The 15183-nt window shown below is 42.4% G+C and overlaps 1 pseudogene; it reads right to left on the bottom strand.

The window, feature by feature from the left end:
- Positions 1-3835: 3835 nt before the first annotated feature.
- Positions 3836-8443, bottom strand: LOC114768563 (E3 ubiquitin-protein ligase RBBP6-like; annotated as a pseudogene).
- Positions 8444-15183: the final 6740 nt, after the last annotated feature.

Here is a 15183-nt window from a genome sequence, read left to right as displayed (position 1 = left end):
ATTGACTGCAGGCACTGGTACTTCATGCCTCAGAATGCTCAGAATATACCATACTGTTCAACCAATAAACCATCTTTAAAAGAGTCTATCTCCGCCCCTGTGATGCCGCACAGGAGGATATGAATTCAGACTTTCAGAAAGGATATGAAATCAGAAAGGAAGGAGTACAACAGATGACACCTGAAATAACAGTGTGTTACGGAGCTGTTGGAGAGCCTGTGTATCTGCAGCTGCCTGCTGATCCACAAGAATTAGCATTTTATAAATAAATGCACAGCTGTCAAGTCTGCAGAGAAGAGTGACTCCGGAACATATAGAACTGAGATCTTCAATAATGCAGGGGTAGAAATGGAGAACCTAAAGATGTACATATTTATCGAAGGTACGCATTTATCCTCACCCCTGTGGCTACTGTAAAATAAGTTCTATGTTGTATAGCATCAGAAATCAACCTGAATCCATTAATTGTTATCAATGTATTTTAGCTGATCTCACATCTTCTGATGTGATGCACAAAAGAAGTTACTGAAATCATTGCTACATGACCACAATAAGTGAGAAGAACAAATAATCAGAGGTTTGGAGAGAAGAAAGACCCAAGGAGAAGAGAGAAGGAGCCACACGGGTCCAGGGGAGGAGAATTAAAACCCCCTGAGCATCTCATCTGTGGATCACTCTACAAGATCAATTTGATTGTCTTTTGACATTAGTGTGGAACCTGAAGACCTGATTATGGCCACCTGACGATACTCCTGGTCTTGGACCTTTTGAGGAATGTTCTGCCTTAACAATGGTTTGGCCACTTGAAGAATTTAAACTCCACTAAACTTAACCAACGAAGAGGCAGCAGAGCCCCAGAAAGCTAGAAATAAAAAAAGCCACAAAATACTTTACATTGAGAAACGAGAAAATGCACAGATGTTCTATTTTGGTTACATTCCCACATGGAGACGGGGAACAATAAACCCTGCAGGTCAAAAGTGACTGGCTCTTCTATATAATACTGTTCTATTCAGAGATTCAGAATTTAAAACATCAGGGAGGGTCAGAATTTCTTCATCAGGGAGGGTCCAGTTAGCATGATAACTTTTTTGAACCAAAATTCAATATTATAACATTGGTGATGGTATGAATTTGGATCCAAATGTTAACTTAAACTGTATTGCCACTTCAGCTCCTGTGTCTTCAGTAAATCTGTCTATCAGTTGTTTGTCCTCCGGAGAGAAGAAGGTGACCTGTTCCTCCAATGGGGACAGTCATCATTACACTTGGACTCTGGATGGGAGCCCACTGAGAGAATAACAACACGCTCCTACTGAATGGGATGGTAACTGGACTTCTCTCCTGCAATACGGCAAACAACGTGAGCAGTGGCCAGAGCAAGCTGCAGATGACCACATGTCAGGGTGAGTTCCGTCTCCATGCTCTTCTCTGTACTTAGTATTGGGCGGTTCTTTCCTCATGTGTCTGGGCCATTCTGGCTCAATCCAACAGTTGGTCCACACTCAACCATCTACAAACTATTGACAAATCTGGTGAAATGTGCCTTTTAGGATTCACACAGGCTTGAGATTTTATGTCAGTAAAGCCTGATTGGACAACCTTTGGCTTGGGTGGCCTGGTCAGCTGAATAAAAGCATATGACTTTGGCCCAAATACAGTATGTGTTTATTTTGCTTGTGTGCCTATTCCATTTTGACCTACAGGCCATATCACTGTCAGAATTGTAAGATATTGTGATCTATTTATTGTCCCATACCATAAAATTATCAAGATTTGTTCACTACAGGTCACCAAACGTCATGCATTTCCATTTGGTTCCATCCAGTATAGCCTGAGAATTATTGATGCAATTATTTTTCTTATTTTATTAAAATATTTTAATTTAATGTATGTAACAGTGACTGACTTTTTAATTAGAACTGGAACACGTTTCAAAAAGTCAAATTACTTGAATTACATTTAGAATTTTGGCCCAGAGGTTAACAAAAGTATCGGCAAATCCAAATATTTGTTGAGTTTTGATTAATCTTTGGAATACGCAAACTGTATTAATCATAAGTCTCTCGGAGTTGAAACTGTGGGCCAAAGGACAGTTTGCAGAACCGTTTACAGGAAAGAGTTACCGTGACTTGATAAGAGGAGGCCTGCAGCTGCTGAGAAGCAAGAAGCCAGCGAGCATGACCTTGTGGTGGAGCGTCTACCAAGAAACAAGCCTATGTGCAAAAAATTATTATAAGCTTATATGGTGTGATCCTATGGTAAATGTGCCGCCCTGTACTAAACAAAAAGAGAAGATGCAACTGAGACCGCAGAGCTGTTGGAGGCATGATGTAATGCGCGTCTCTGATCGCTCTCCTTGCAAGTAAAAAGAACTCAACTGCTCCGTGTCTTTCTTCTCTAGTTTATAAATGTTGGAACGACGTATAACTCTTAACAGTTCTTGAGTGGACGGTTAGGCTCTCTTTACTGCTCTTAAAGGCCTCTTTTCTATAGGGACGTTGCTTTTGGGACTTTGGCACTGTCATGGTGAAACAGGAAAGCGATTCCGTCAAACTGGTTCACAAGTTAGTCTCAGATGTCAACAGCCAAGTAAAATAGACCAGTTTTCATTCTCATGATGACTTTATTGGTCACAGCTAGAAGGATCATGCTTCAATCAATCAATATTTATTGATATGGCGCTGTCATGATCCGGACCGGCAGGTGTTACTCCGGATCCGGAGTTCGGACCGTGTAATGTTCCCTGATCGTGTTCACCTGTTGTATATTTATATAATTGTATAAAGCTATCCTGTTCGTGTCTGTTCGCCGTCGGGTCATTGTGTGTTGATGTTCCCTTGTTGTGTAAAGTCGTGCGTATGCGTCCTCCTTCATCGCCATGTCCAGCCCACCGTGACAGGCGCTTTTACAATGTCCACTCTCACAGAGCGCCTAACAAATAGAACAGTGCTCAAGGCCCCAGATGAGCAAGCCAGAGGCAACGTCCCTCTAACAGGAACAAAACCTTCAGAAGAAACCAAGACTCAGCAAATGGAACCCATCATCTTCTGACAGCTAGATAACTAGCTGTCAGTTGTTTCTGTGGTGTATTACAACACCCGGGTACTGGGGGCATGGCGCGGTGGACGCGGCTCGAGGTCCTCCTCCACCACCCTCGGTTCCGGAACCCAGGGTTCCTCGAGACCGATAACGCACCAAACGGTGGCTCTGCAGCTCCGTCTTGATTCCCACATTAAAGATATCCATTTCCTGATCACCACTATCATCACCTCACCTCTTCTCCTCGGGTTTCCCTGGCAGGCCATCCATGAACCACACCTGTCTTGGTCATCGGGCGTGGTGTTGGAGTGGGGAGTGCATGGTCATTGCTACTGTCTTCTGCCATCTCTGCCCTCCATGTCACCACGTCCCATCCTAGACACCGTCCCTGCCTGAAATCATGCCCTATCATCATTTTCATCCCGTCCAAAGCTGCCCAGCTGCTGGGCGACATGGCCATTGACCTGCTACTAGGATCCACGCCACCAAGAGGACATCTCTACTCCCTCTACAATTGGCCGTGGAGCAGTTTGTGGCAGAGGCCCTGCATCAACTATCATGGCCTCAACAAAATCTCAAAATATTTGCACTTTCTCATTGTCCCTGGACCCCAATTTGTCTCAGCTGAGGATCCCGAGTCGCTTCATCCTAAACCCATCCTTGGTGGCAGCATACCAGCAGCATACTGACTCTACCAGCGCTCTACCACATTCCTGTGTACCGTGGCACATAGATATTCCATCACTGGAATCACAGGACATTTTTTTATAGTCCAATGTCGTCGAAGACAGCCTCAAGGTGGTGTGGTTCCTGGCAGGAGGTCAATGGCCATGTCGCCTGGCCGATAGGGTGGTAGCCGTGCAGCCTTGGACGGGCTGAATATGGTGGCCAGATCGTGGTAGTAGGCTGGGACGGTGTCCAGATCAGGGCGAGGAGGTTTTACTGTAGGTTCGGTGGTTCTAGATGGCCTGGGTTGGAGACAGTGGCGATGACAATGCACTTCCTGATGACCAGGACAGGTGTGGCTCTTGGACAGCCAGCCAGAAGGGTCCTATTTTCCTGCCTTAGTTTCAAATAGCATAATTTAAATGTGTGGAAATATGTGTCAGTATTGAATTAAGTTAACCCAACAAATCATCATCATCATCATCATCATCGCCTGCACCTGTCTGCCCCAATCAGCCCCTGCAATTCTTTACCTTACCACATTTCACTGTGTGCATTGGATGCTGTGCTGTGTCACATGTGACAACTAATCACTTTCACTTTTATGTTTGTTCTCACGTCACCAGTCTTCGGAATAATGTCACACCCTCATCTGTCCTCTGACTGCTTCTAATATTCAGATAGCACTTGCACTGGTACCCTGCACCACCACACTATGTAAGAACTCATCTGTGAGCACTGTGATCTAGTCCATCACTAACTGGACTAGTTTATGTTGATTTGTGATTTAGAAAAACGAAATTATTTTAAATAAAGGAGCTCAAAGCACCAGAAAAGGTAGCATCAGAAACATCATCAGCATCAGTGAGGTATCAGTCAGCAACATTTCAACTTAAAAAGATCACTAGTAGACATTTAATATAGAACAAAGACATTTATTTAGAAAGTTTTGAGGTCTGTGATCATCATGCATTTCTTCTTATCTTCTTCCTTTAAGCTTGAGGTATCTACTTTTGCCTTTTGGTGTCTTTCCCTTCTTGGAGGTTTTTAAGGCATCCTTGTTGCCTCCACAGTTTGCATCAAATGTCTCAGCATCGTAGCATCGCGACCTCTATGAAGTGGCCCATGACCTCGAATAGGGGGAGGATATTCTTCTCGTCGACCGTTTCCGTAGGGAAAGTTGCCTTTGAAACGTTTTGCAGGATGTCTGTCATAGAGAGGAGGACGACCTTGCATTTGGTTGCCGGAAGGGTTACTGCAACTCTTGTAGAAAGTGTCAGAGCGTTCTCTATACTTCCTTTCCTGTTCCTGATAGCTCTCCTTCTCAAAGCAAATCCGCTGTCCTCCAAACTGTGGGCCAGGTGCTGGTTTCCTGTGAATAGGTGAGCGGCTGCGGGAACGGTAAGGCTTGGAGTCGCTGTAAAACGGTGCACCGCGTGAAGAACCATTAAATGGGAGCCTGGACCTACAAAAACACATTTCAAATAAAGGTTAATAGAACTTTCAAATGTTATCTTTAAAAGTCTGTTAATAAGACATTATACATCAATTATTTCTGAGTCTGTTGTATTAATGTGTATAATTTTTTTGGTAATTAGAATCTAAATCCACTCACTCTTCCTTCAGCCATCTCTGCTGCCTGTTGATGTTCTTTGACGAAACAGGATGTGTTGCCAATGGTGGGATTGGGTTGGGAATTGAAGGCGGTGCACCAATTTGTACCCCTGAACCAGGTGATGAGGGTCTGGAAGCCTGCTGAGGGGGTGCAGGAGGCAAAGAGGTGGACTGTGTGGTCTGCAGTGGAGCATTATCTGTCGTAGTTTGGGGAGTATTAGCCAATAAGGGGTCCTGCTGGCAGGATCCAGGAACCTTAATTGGTAGGATAGGCTGCTGCAAATGTGGTGGAGATTGTTGAGCTGCAGCCTGGGGATAATTTGCGGCAACAGCCTCTCTGATGACTTTAATGTAGCCAGTCTCTTTTTGGTAATTATTAATAACCTGGGTAAACAAAGAAAACAAAGAAAAATTAAAACTTCTTGCCAAATTGTAAAGGTAGTAATGACAACAGTGATATAAATGTCCCTTACCTGGCGCAGATCTATGTTGGCAACTAGATCATCTGGAAACACATTAGTCTGGTTGCAAGTGGGACACATAAGCTCCTCAGACTCTAACAATGCTGTGCGAATACCTACAATTTAAAAAAATAATTAATTAATGGAGTCTTGGATCGACCACTTAATGAAACAAATCTCATGAAAAACGTCTTATTAAAACTCACACTCATCACAGTAGCTGTTTCCACAGCAGGGAGTAACTGCTGCATCATTCATGAAGTCCTTGCAGATGGGACACAGTAGCTCATCAGGCACAGGATCCTTTTCTTCTGAGGAGCAAGATGACTGCTCCTGGGGAAGGAAAGGAGGTTTCTCCTTCTTCTTTATAGCATAGGACTCCCTATGAGGGAAGAACAATATTGGATTAGATTTATATTTTCCACTTATGACATTTAGCAGACACCCTTATCTAGACTGACAATCAGTAGTTAGAGGGACAGCCCCCCTTGAACAACTCTTAAGTGTCTTGCTCAGGGACACAATGGTAGTGAGTCGGGTTTGAACCTGCGTTACTTAATAGGTCATTACCACCCTGTTAATGCAGCCATCTTTAATACACCTCAGTTATATAAAACACAGCACAGTTTTCACTTACGCATTAATTATGGGGATGGCATAAACTCCGGTGTTTGTCAGCATGGCTCCCTTCACGCTCGTATCAGCAACTTCCATCATGAAGCTGCGTGGTATCCCGGTGCTTCTTTTAATCCTCTGAGAAGCGTCAAAGTTTTTGTCCTGCAAGACACAAATAAATGCTTAGTTCTGAGACTGGACTGGTACAACGTATGAATGTGAAAAAGAAAAGTACAGCTCACATACTCCAATTGTAGGACAGTTGCGTATGTAGTGGCCAGTTTCCCGACATCGAAAGCAAATATAGTTTGGTGGGGGTTGTCCAGCAAGCTTGTCCATGTACCTGTTAAAATAGAAAATACTCATGTTAAACCTATTATTCCTATAAATGCAGGTATTAATGAGCTTCCAAGAAAGAACACTTACTGACTGTAGCACTGACTAGATTGAAACATCACAGCTTTAATCTTGTCTTCTTCGGATGCATTTACTTCTGCGAGATTGGTAATCTGTATGGAAAGAAAGTTTTCATGTTCAAGTTAAAGTTCAAATTTATTTATTAAGCACTTAACAACGCAGTTGACCAAAATGCTGTACACAGACAAAAGAAAAGACAGTTGTCTCAATTGAAAAAAAGCTGGTTTTGACATCTGAGTTGATCTGTGCATCGAATGTCAATTTGCTGTCCAGTCTAACACCAACATTTTTCGCTGCATGTGTCAAGTGTTGCATAAAACAACCTAAGTCAATGTTAACTCTATCACTTGCTCCACACAACATGACCTCTGTCTTTTTTTCATTTAAATAAAAAAAAATCAGTGACAACCATGCTTTAATTTCTGCGATACACTCCAGCAAAAATTTTTCATGCACATTTGTCAAAAAAAAATGCTGATTCACGGTACGACCCCTGCTTGGTTGACCCCTGCTTGGTTAACCCCTGATTGTTTGACTACTCCTCTGATGTCTGAAGACACTCTGAACATGTTCAGTATTTGTCAAAGAGTAATATTAATATCACATCATTATGTACAGCAAGATTACATGAGAGATTGGAGTTTCAATATGAAATAGACATTTTAACCTTTTTACACTATGAGTAAAGTTATTAATGTCTTAAAACATTTATAACATGACTGCTGTACAGTCATATACATAGTGAATATTATTAATTAAGGTAAAAATGAGTGGTTGTTACATACCGCCTGTAATGATCCACTTGAAGGTGCAGAACGGTCACTAGAAGACAAAAATCTTTGCTTGGGAGACTTGACTCCTTTAGCGGGAATACGTCTAATGATGACCGAGGAGTTTTTGGGTATGAGGGCGTCATCATCTGTGTATTCTAGAACAGGAAAGCAGAAAAGGATTACCATAAGCGTGCAACCAGAACCACCATAATCTAATGATCTGATACAGTTTATCAGCATTTAAATTATTGTAGTTTGATTTCATGTACACTTTTACTGATAAATGCTCATTTGTCGACATTACAACAAGCTGAGTAATTACATAAAAGAAATTTAACAAGTGTGATTACAGAATGAGTCAAATTCATCATTTATTTAAAATACATGCAGAGCTCTTCACTTTTCTAAACGTTTTTCTATGTATGTTTTTATGAATTTAACAAGTGCAGTGAGAATAATGCCCTAAAATACTCTTATGACTGGATAACATATATAGATAAAAATGTTTAGAGGGTCTAAATGAACTACGTTTATAACTGTAGGAAGCATGCAGCGGAATGGGCTAAACTCTTTCAGCTATCACGCCATCTAATGCTAACATGATCAGGGTCTTTAAATAACCTGTCTAGTTATTAATACATGTTTAATAAAACCACTGTGTGCTTTGTTTTATACATTGTACAACTAACCTTCATTTGTCTCGGCGTTGCTGATCTGTAAATCAGAGCGAGTCGCATTTATATTTTCTTGTCTCATGATCTGCCGCTTCAGATCACTCATCATTATGTGATGAGCATTAAACAGGACCATATTATGGTCGAGTTTGGAAAAAAACTTGTAATGAACAGAGAACATGTTGTAAAATTTTAAAAACGAATCTGGCTTATTTCTCCCGTAATATGAAAATGCGCTAGCAGTCCCTATTTAAAATCATTTAGGGTGGGCGTGGTTATGTCCTGATTGGCTAAAAAAAAAAACAAATTGTGAAACAAATCGGTTTCCATGACAACTATCTGGCCAATCAGCAAGAGTTATCTTAAGTCCATTAGAGTCCTCGGGGTTTCATTTTTTTGCGTGTTATTCTGTATAACAAGCGGCAAATAAACATGGCGAGTTCAGCAGAAACAGCTCCGCTCCTCAAACGCCACATATGAGCGCAGATTAAAGCCGTGTGCGTGGCGGGGTCAGCGCAATTACGGAGGGACGCGGCAAGTTCTAGGGCTGCCACCCGTTATTTAAAATACAGAATTGTCCCGTATTTGAAAATGAAATTGCGCGTCCCGTTTTGAATTTTTTTTTTAAAGCAGTAAATCATGTAAATCATCCCACATTCACTTTATGAAGACGCCTCATTTCCTACTTTTGATTGGATGACACTTGACGTCATCGTTAGTTTGATTGGTCGGTTTAACTGTCCGGTGAGGAGGGCGGGTCTTTTAAGTCGAGTCTGCAAAGTGTTGGCAGAGAGGAATATTAAAAAAATGGCACATGCTTCTCCAGGTAAAACCCCCGCGTCTTAAAGTTTCAGCGCTTAAACGCAAGCGGCTGCAAAAATAGCGCAGAGAGTGGAAGGAAACAAATACTTGGCTGCAGAGTGTTGGCGGGAATTCTTATCATGGTGGCCTGTCAGACGTGCGACAACATGCCTCCGGATTAATAGCTAAATAAGGTTAAAAATGTGACCCAGTCTGTGAAAACCTAGCTGGAGTCATTTTATTTTCTTGTAATTTACTGTTTTCTACCTGAAATAAAGAACAGTCTGTGAACATAATAAAAATATATGTATTTAATATTAACTGAGTAAAACCATGTCAACAACTGAAATCACAGTGAAATGAATGGCTAAAATCAAACTTTATCTCAGAATTCGATTTGGCCGGGTTTTCACACACTGGGTCACAAATTGTAATTTGTAAAAATTCTGTAAATACAACGTAAGTGGATAACATTCCAATGTAATATTATGATTCATTTGTTAAGGTTAAGCCAGACACATAAGCATTCATTTATTACATGAAACATTACATTTAATACATTAATAAACAACATAATGACCATGTAAAGAAAATAAACTAGTAAATTGCAACTTTCCATATTTTAAAATTAGAAATAGGCTATATAAAAGCTTTACTAGCGAATGTTTGTAGCTAGTTTATGTTTGTGCTGTTTCCATGTTTGGATTGGTGTTACTGCAAATAAGGACAAATATTTTAGCCAAAATCTGTTATCAATCCCACCCTTTAAAATGAGGTTCATTAGTATTTTCTCCTCTCCTCTAGGTTACAGCAGCTGAGTTGATGCAGGCGTACCCCACTATTAAACACAACATCAGCTATATCAGTGCTGACTGTGGACACAAGCTCAACCAAAAGATTCTGCATGACTCCAAAATCATGAAGAAAATGTCTGTCGGGAGAACAAAGGCTGAAGCAAAAAAGCAATGGCTGATGTTGTAGATGTCTTAAAGTCATACAAACCCCTCCCTTTCTCCATACAGATAGATGCATTAAATAAAGGGAACAGGAAGATGTTCCCCTTGCAGTTCAATACTTCAGGCCAGAAACAGGGATCTGTAACAAAATGCTTGATTTTGGAGAAAATGCAGATGAGTCTGCTGCTGGTATTATAGGTTTTATAGAACAATTCCACAATAAATCTGGCTTATCATTAAGTCAAGTTACTGCATATAGTGCAGACAATACTAATGTTCATTATGGAATCCACAACTATGTCTTCACTAAACTAAAGAAAAAGCAAAAAGATCTGCTGCAAGGGAACTGCCACGCCCATATTGTGCTCAACATGGTGAAGCATGCTCTCGACCAGCTCACTGTAGATGTGGAAAATGTTTTGCTGAAGGTCTTTGTCTACTTTTCCACATCTGCCAAACGAAGGGAATCCTTTAAAGACTTTTGCTAGTTATGTGATGTGGAGTTCCATGAGATTCTACGACATGTTTTAACAAGGTGACTGTCTCTCAATCCAGACATCTCCCGTCTTTTGCAAACATGGACTGCTGTCAAATTTTATTTCATCAGCCTCGGAGAAGAGTGTCCCAAACAGATCAGGTCTTTTTTAAAGCTCAGTGAAGCCTCAACTGAGGAAGATCCAGATGATGTGGAAGTTTTGTCTCCAGTTCTCCAATTGCATCTTCTCCCTATTTGAGGAAGTTCTTCTTGTGAAGTGATTGTCACATGTGATACACAGCAGCACAGCACACAGTGCACACAGTGAAATTTGTCCTCTGCATTTAACCCATCACCCTGAGTGAGCAGTGGGCAGCCATGACCGGCGCCCGGGGAGCAGTGTGTGGGGACGGTGCTTTGCTCACTGGCACCTCAGTGGCACCTTGGCGGATCGGGATTCGAACCGGCAACCTTCTGATTACGGGGCCGCTTCCTTAACCGCTAGGCCACCACTGCCCACCACTGCCCAAGAAGGTCAAGAAGCTGGAAAGTGATTCAACCACCTGTGTTGAGAAATATTCCATTATGTCTACCTTCAAGCAAAAACTCATACAGAGAAGAGATGAGCAATTTTATGGCTACTTAACAAAAGTAAAGCTGCTAAATAGGATGGTAGTAGCCTAGTGGGTAACACACCCGCCTATGAACCAGAAGACCCAGGTTCAAATCCCACTTACTTCCAATGTGTACCTGAAAAAGACACTTAACCCTGAGTGTCTCCAAGGGGGGACTGTCCCTGTAACTACTGATTGTAAGTCGCTCTGGATAAGGGCGTCTGATAAATGCTATAAATGTAAATGAAAGAATTTCAAGTATGCCCATGAAGCCACAGATGTGGAGAGGCTGGGCTTCAACTGGTGACCTTCCTACCACAGGCACAGAGTCTTAGTCCACACGCTTTTATGCGAAGATGGTAGTGGCCTAGTGGGTAACACACTGGCCTGTGAACCAGAAGACCCGGGTTCAAATCCCACTTACTACCATTGTGTCCCTGAGCAAGACACTTAACCTTAAGTTGTTCCAGGGAGGCTGTCCCTGTAAATACTGATTGTAAGTCGCTCTGGATAAGGGCGTCTGATGAATGCTGTAAATGTAATGTAATGTAAAAAATATTCTCCCACATGAAGCAGACAGGGCAGATTTTACAGCATTTTCAACACAGCAAGAGAATTGGTTTGACTTTTCTGTGGACAACTGGCTGTTCTTCCTGCAACTTCTCTCTCTACAACATGCCATGCTTTCCTACAGCGACACTGAGAGGATCACTAGTAAGCTCAACCTTATCCAAAATGTGAACATGGATGACCTCTATGATGAATGCACCACTGCAAGTACCATTCTGAAGAGGCTCAAAGATGATGAACGGAAGTCCAAAGATGGCTGCCAGGTGGCTCTCTTTCAAATGGCTGACCTGCCTGTACATAATCAGCCACATCTTGAGCATCCCAGCATCAACTGGCTATGTGGAAAGAATCTTTTCCATGATGACCAATAAATGGAGTGACAGCAGGAACAGGTTCTCTGTGGAGCTCTTGATCACCCTCAACTTTAAACAGTCCTGTTCAGAGTTTTACTCGAGCTGTTTAAAAGACAAACAGCTACTCAGTGCTGCACAGAGTGACAAGAAGTACACTTACAAAAGAAAGTAGACCTGACACGCTCCAGTACTGCACACCGATAGTTCTGGTCTGCTGGTGTTCAAAAAAGGTTCCTTTGTAATTTTGTGCACTTTCTATATTTTTCCAATTGTATTTCTGAATCTAAAATATTTAACATAATAATTTAATAATTAGTGAATCTGTACATTTAATAAGTTATTAAAATGTGGTTCACATATTACAAGGTCAACCAAAGCCTGTTTTTGTGGCTACTGTTACACTTTGTTTGACCTATTTTGGTCTATGTTCATTATTGTCAGCTATGCTGGTCAGCTACGATTATCATTAGAGAAGTCTGTTGAGTTGTAAAAGAGAAAGACTGACTGCATTTCAATAAAAACAGTTTATTTTAATGTCCAAGTATTCATACTTTCCTGAAAACATATTTTAAGTTGCGATTTACCACCACTGGCATGCCTTTGGGCCTGTGATCACTGTGGTCTTGGCCCTCATGGCATGTGGCCCCTGCTGCAGTATGAGTCCCTTGTTTTTTTGTATTAAAAGTGGTAACCCCAGCAGCAACCCAACACACCACCTCACACCCTCACTAAACAGGCGTTTCTGAGCGTTCAAAGCCATTGACAATGTGTTTTCTTTTTATTCTTTTTTTTAAATGTTTTTGTCACGGGTGGGCTGGACATGGCGGTGAAGGAGGACGCATTCGCACGACCACAGGACAGGGGTTTAATACAGACTTCACGAGACAGGGGAACATTAACAATGACCCAACGACGAACAGACACGAACAGGATAACTTTATACAATTATATAAATAGACAGCAGGTGAACACGATCAGGGAACGTTACACAGGACAAACATGAAACTCCGGATCCGGAATCCGGACCGGAGTTTCATGTTCCGGACCCTGCCGGTCCGGATCATGACAGTTTTTTAATGTTATGCCTTACATTCGCCACAGCAGATCAACCATCTCTGTTTGCCCATTTCATTAATCTTCCTCTTCCAAATCTATAAATCTCCTACTAGGCCTTCCTCTTCATCTCTTGCCTTCTCCCATGAAGATAGAGTTCAGGTCCTGCTGCACATCTTTACCAACTCTGTCCCTCTGCTGAGCCAAACTATCTGGATTCTTTTCTCTCTCCTCCAACTCGCCATACACCTAAACTGTGGGTTTCATCACCTCTCATGTCTCCTGACAGATCCTCTCTTTGTACTGTCTGATTCTTTCATCTCTATGTCTATCCTACTTCTTCAACCTCTTCTTCTGAGACCTCTCCTGTACTTCCTCCGTCCACCACCAGATGTCCTCTTTCCTCGGTCCAGACTTCACACCAAGCACCTCTCTAGGTTTTTTCCTCTCCAGTTACATTTACATTTACAGCATTTATGAGACGTCCTTATCCAGAGCGACTTACAATCAATAGTTACAGGGACAGTCCCCTCTGGAGCAACTTAGGGTTAAGTGTCTTGCTCAGGGACACAATGCATTTCGGCCCAACCGCTCGACCGATGATGCCATCTCCACTGCACTCCACTCAGCACTCACACATCTGGACAAAAAAAGACTCATATGTTTGAATGCTGTTCAGCATTTAACACTATAATCCCACAACAGCTCACACAAAAACTGATCCAGCTGGGGCTCAACCCCTCACTGTGTAACTGGCTGTTGGACTTCCTCACAGGAAGACCACAAGCAGTACGGGTTGGCAGTAACACATCCAGCACCATCGTTCTAAACACGGGGGCTGTGTGCTGAGCCCCAAGGATGTGTGCTGAGCCCCCTTCTCTTCACTCTGCTGACCCATGACTGCACTCCGTCACACTGCTCCAACCTCTTCATCAAGTTTGCGGATGACACGACTGTGGTGGGACTCATTAATAACAGGGATGAGTCTAACTACAGAAGCGAGGAGAGCCGCCTGGCCACGTGGTGAATGTAGAGAAGACGAAAGAGATTGTTGTTGACTTCAGGAGAGGAAACACTCAGCATGCTCCTCTGACCATCAACGGTGCATCCGTGGAGAGAGTGAGCAGCACCAAGTTCCTGGGTGTGCACATCACTGAGGATCTCTCCTGGACAAATAACACCACTGCACTGGCCAAGAAAGCACAGCAGAAGAGCAAGAGCACAGGACCAGCAGACTGAAGGACATCTTCACCCATCAGGCTGTCAGGAAACTCAACTCCCTCCCAGCTCTGCCCCCACTCCCCTCACTCCCCTCTTCTGCTCCACAAACGTTCTGAACCCTAACACACACAAACTGACCATGCACCAGTCACTCTGTGCAGCTTTGGTCTGCCAACTACCTCACTTGTCACTTTGTCACTTTAAACTTACCTTTGTTGCACTACATGGTTTTGCACTCTCCACCATGTGCCCTTATTTGTATATGGTGTTTTTAAATTTGTATATTGTGTTTTTTAAAATTGTATTTATACATTTGTATTCAATGTTACTGTTGTGTATTTAATGTTACTTGTAAGCACCATGGGTCTGAAAGTAACGTAATTTCAATTCTCTGTATGTCTTGTACATGTGGCAGAATTGACAATAAAGCTGACTTTTAAGTGGGATTTGAACCTGGTTCTGGTTCTGGTTCATAGGTGAGTGTGTTACCCTCTAGGCTACTGCCACCCACTTCTGCAGTAGTTGTTAAGCTATTTTGCAATTCTTCCCTGCCACTCAGTGCCCGACCTCCTCCCTGAAGTCCACCTTACAGTTTCCGATGTCCTCCTGCATAGGATGTAATCAACCTGTGTACATCTTACAGTCTCCACACTTATACTTCAGAACTTATCTTTCTAACCCATATCACCTCCACCTGCGGTGCATATGCAGCAGAAACATTCATCAGCACCCCTTCAATTTCAACTGTAAACTCACCACTTTGTCTGACACTCTTTTCACCTCCAGAGCACGATGACATCTACCCGCATTTCTCCTGCCGTTCACCTTGTGGTTAAACTATTTGAACCTCTTTTAATACACTTGACCTTACTTCCGTT

The sequence above is a fragment of the Denticeps clupeoides genome, chromosome 18, assembly GCF_900700375.1.
Source record: "Denticeps clupeoides chromosome 18, fDenClu1.1, whole genome shotgun sequence".
NCBI lineage: Eukaryota > Metazoa > Chordata > Actinopteri > Clupeiformes > Denticipitidae > Denticeps > Denticeps clupeoides.
The sequence above is the reverse complement of the archived record's forward strand: the minus strand, read 5'-3'. Positions and strand labels throughout refer to the sequence as shown.